The following is a 4,387-nucleotide window of genomic DNA, read 5'->3' as shown; positions in this document are numbered from 1 at the left end:
TAGATGTTTGCATGCAAAATAAAAAAATAATAAAAAAATTAAAGTGTGAGAGGCCTAAAGCAGAGAGTGAGGTATAATGAGTAAATTATTGAAATATATATAAAAAACAAACCTAAGGTTATTTTAGAAATTTGAAAGGATGTCTAATGAGTAAATGCTTGTTTTTAAAAATAAAAAGGAGGTGTAAAGAGACATGGAGGTATATTGAGCAAATCTGAAGGTCCCAATAGCCGCACTCATAATCTAACGTTTAGTTTAAATTCAATGACACGTTTACTTACCTAGAGTGTAATTGAAAAGTGAGGGAATGATTCTGGCAAAGAAGAAATTACAGCGTTTACTTACACATAATGGAATTGGAATAGGTGGTCTCACCTCCTAATAAGGAATCGATTTTTTGACAACCCTGAATTGTAATACCAAGGGACCGGGGGATGTGGGATTAGGAATGGTACCATCAAGAATAAACTTTTATTTTGAAAATATCATTTTTAATTTTATTATGCTAATAATATTGAGGAATTTGTTTAAGATGCTAATAATTTATATTTTTTTATAGGATTCTTTTTATATGATAATAATATTATTTGTGGAGGTTGTATAATTTTTTTCTTCTGTATTTATAAAATTGCTTACTTGATTTAAATATAATGTTACTAAAATGTATAAACCGTATGATGCCTTAATTTTGTTGTTCATCCTTTGCAACTTGCAGTTTGAGATACACTCAAAATATTAGTTTAGGTCCAAATGATTTTGATAAATCATGATAGAAGAGAGTTTATGCAACGACGAAATTGTAATAGACACAAACTCGCATGTAGCCTATGTATTATATTATTAATATGTAACCACATTATTACAATCAATACACTAAATAAAAATAATCCCTTTAGTTTTGATTATACATAACATATTAACTGAAACAATCAAAACGACAAACAAATCTAGATCAACATATAAGGAAAAGTGATTGAAATGTGTAGCTTATTTTTTTCATGAGTATTTTAGTAATTAAAATAGTAATTAATTACATCCATGTTCTAATTTCATGTTGTAAGTAAACAACTCAATGGAATTGAAATCTCCACATACTATTCCATTCTGTCTCCCATTCTTGTTGTCTTTCGTTCTTGATGAATTTCATTCCAAGTAAGTAAACGTGCCACTAATTTATTCTTGTAGACAAGGAGAAAGCGTTCTGACATGACAATCCCTCAGCGTATATTAATTTTTAGGCCCAAAATGTTTTTAAAGATATCAACGTTGATACTTTAAAAATAAATAAAAAATAAAAATATCTTGGAGAAATTTTTTAGCCTTACAAAAAAATCGAGGTTTCTAGTAATTGAGAACTCATCGTTCAACAAGGCTCGAGTCTGCAAGAACTTGGAATAAACCATGCATATAATTCTTCTTCATGTTAGTGCCATCATCTTATTAATTAATACGCCATGTATACGTACAGTAAGATTAATAATATGTCTCACGGCTTAAAATTTATTATTCAGAATGTGTTTTATGAACATTAATTTTAGAGAAATTTTATTCACACATATCAATTTACTTAATACACACTCTTATTTTTTTAAATACATTTTTACCCTTAAACAAAGATGAACCCTAAAAGAAGAAGGAAGACAAAGATGGATGAACACAGAAAGAAAAAAGAATAATGCAAAGGAAAAAAAACTTTAAGGTTTAACCCCCATTGCTAATGTCTTCGAGAATACAAATGAGTAAGTTATACAACTTACACTTTTCATGGATAAATTTCTGGATCACCTACTAATCTATATATAGTAATCAAAATTTGGTTTCCTCTGATTTCTTGTTTTGGTTTTTATCATTGTGATGGAATTATGTTTGGAGCAATTAAATCTCGACGAACGTTATTTACACACAACTTACAAGGTCGATCGATTATATACATATTATAGCCTGGAGATTGAGATATCCCACCTGGAATTGCACATCTCATTAATCAGGTTTGCTAGTTGACAAACACCTCTACTTATCCGGCACCGCACTTTTTCATAAGTTTTCTTCTCTCTCAAAAACCCTTAAGGGAAAGAGCGGCGGCCTCCCTCTCTGTCAAACCAAGCTCGTCCGGCGGCGCTCATGGCAGGAGTCTTTTTCCTTGCCTGTATGAGTTGCTGTCGGACGGGATCTGAATTTTTCAATTGCAAAGGAGTTCTAAGATCTGGGTGCTTTGGCTCAAGGTTTGGCTTGGTGGCTGAGATGAGTTTGGGTGCTATTTCAGGCATGGTGGCTATTTTGTGTTGGGTGACCGACAAGGTTTTTTCAAGATGTGGTGGTCTCTCAGTTTTGCGCTTTGGGCGGAGTCGTGTGGCCTTAGCAGTGTGGATCTGGGCGACGCATGGATCAACTTAGAAAACTCGACGGCGGGACGGGAAGGAGGAGCACCTACACAGGAGGCTACTCGGGTTGAAGATGACGGCTAGGCTTCCTCAGGCCATTTCGGGTTGGACCTTGGGTCGTCGGCCTCTGTTATGGGCTGCTTCCTTAGGGCCATCTAAATGGGGCTGCTTCCTTAGGGCCATCTAAATGGGGCTGCTTTCTTCATGGCCTAATAAATAGGGCTTACTTCTTTAGCCCTTTAATTTTTAAGTTTTTTTGCTTTTCGGAACAATTGCTCGATCTTGGTCCTTGCTTTTTACATGAGGAAGCTTCATTTTCTTGCTCTAGTTTAGTTAGAAATATTTGCCTATGATCTATTTGATATTAGATTATAAGCTCCTTGTGAGCCTCAATTTGTAATGAGGATACAACCCTCATACAAATCAGATGGTCTTGCTTATCCTTTGTGCGCATGGCAACTGATCGATTCGTATTGTACCCTCTACTTGATCCTAATGACAAAATTGTCTTTAAGTTCAAAAAAAAAAAAAAAAAACCTCTACTTATCCTACACACAACTCAATCACCGAATTCCAATGAAACTGAAAGTAATAATATTGACAAGCAGAATTGCCTAACATCCAAGTCGAAGATCGAGGCGTATTATATAGTCTCCCTAATTGAAATTGACCACTAACATGAATTTTTATTATCTCATTGCATTTTTCAGGCCAATCTTCAAAATGAAGGGATTTTTGTGAGGCATAACTGAAAGTTTCTATATCTAATAGTCTTTTTTCTTTTTCTTTTTTGAGAAGTAGATGGGCATATTAGGAACTTTGTGGAAAAAGTTAAACAAAAAAATTTAGGGATGTGTATAAAGTAGTTAGATATGTGTTAATAAAATTTCTCTTAGTTTTATTTTGATTCTAAGAAAGAAGAGTCTTGATTAATGGTGGGTATCAAACGCCTCTGCAATAGTGAATTAGGGTTTTTGTCATGTTTCTTTTTCTCCTCTTCTATTTGATTTGATTCTCTTCTTCTTTTTTATTTATTTAGATAATTTAAGAAATTGTATCATTAGATTAGTCAAAATTCACGTCACTAGTACTGACTTTTTTAAATTTTTTATCAAAAGGTCATTCAATTTAAATCAGAGTAAGCAGTACAAAGACGACTTACCCTTGTAGGGTCGTCAGAAAACATCGTCTTGCAGAATTGCAAGTCCTATACTAGATAAAGCATAAGCTTTGAAATCCTAAGTACACCCACCTTATAGCGATTAAGCACAATTATTTTACAGGTGAAACTAGGTTTCGGAGAAAACTATCAAGACTCTGCGAAATCACTAGTTACCTGGACCTCAACTCATTCCAAATAAGGGGCCTACACCCAGCTGCATCCGTCAAGGCCCATTTAATGGAAACCCTAACTGATCCAAACCCAATGGAGCCCAAATTCCATAGGAGCCAAGGATGTTGCCCTAGCCGCCACCACTTCTCTGCTGACATCATCGCCCACCAGAGATACCAACGTTAATGTCCCAACCTGCACCGTCGCCGGCACCACATCCACAAACTGAACCTCCAACAACAGCCAAATCAAGGGGTTGCCCTCCTTGTACCACGCCTGCAATCACATCGAAGACATGAGGGAGGAGAAAAGGATCTCCGGGATTCCATGCGCCATCAACAATCACTGCGCTAGGCTCCAACGTAGCCTCGGACTTGGCTGCCCTCCCCTTGATAGCAACTGGAAAGAACCACGTCCAGTCACCATCACCCTTTGTGATCGTCTCCTAACCAAGACAACCCCAGGTCCGGTTCACCAAGTGAGTATTAGCGCCGCCATCAACTTCCCCACCAGAAGAATTGCTGAAGCTTGCATATAGGGAGGACCATCGAGCACCCCCACAGATTTGACGAGAGAGAGAGAGGAGGGAGAGGAAGAGACTCCCACTCTCTATACAAAGATACAGAGCCGCCACCAGTCAGATCTGGCCGCCGCCGAGAAACCTCGAGAGAGA

This window comes from Fragaria vesca, linkage group LG2 (assembly GCF_000184155.1).
Source record: "Fragaria vesca subsp. vesca linkage group LG2, FraVesHawaii_1.0, whole genome shotgun sequence".
In the NCBI taxonomy this organism is placed as follows: domain Eukaryota; kingdom Viridiplantae; phylum Streptophyta; class Magnoliopsida; order Rosales; family Rosaceae; genus Fragaria; species Fragaria vesca.
The sequence above is the reverse complement of the archived record's forward strand: the minus strand, read 5'-3'. Positions refer to the sequence as shown.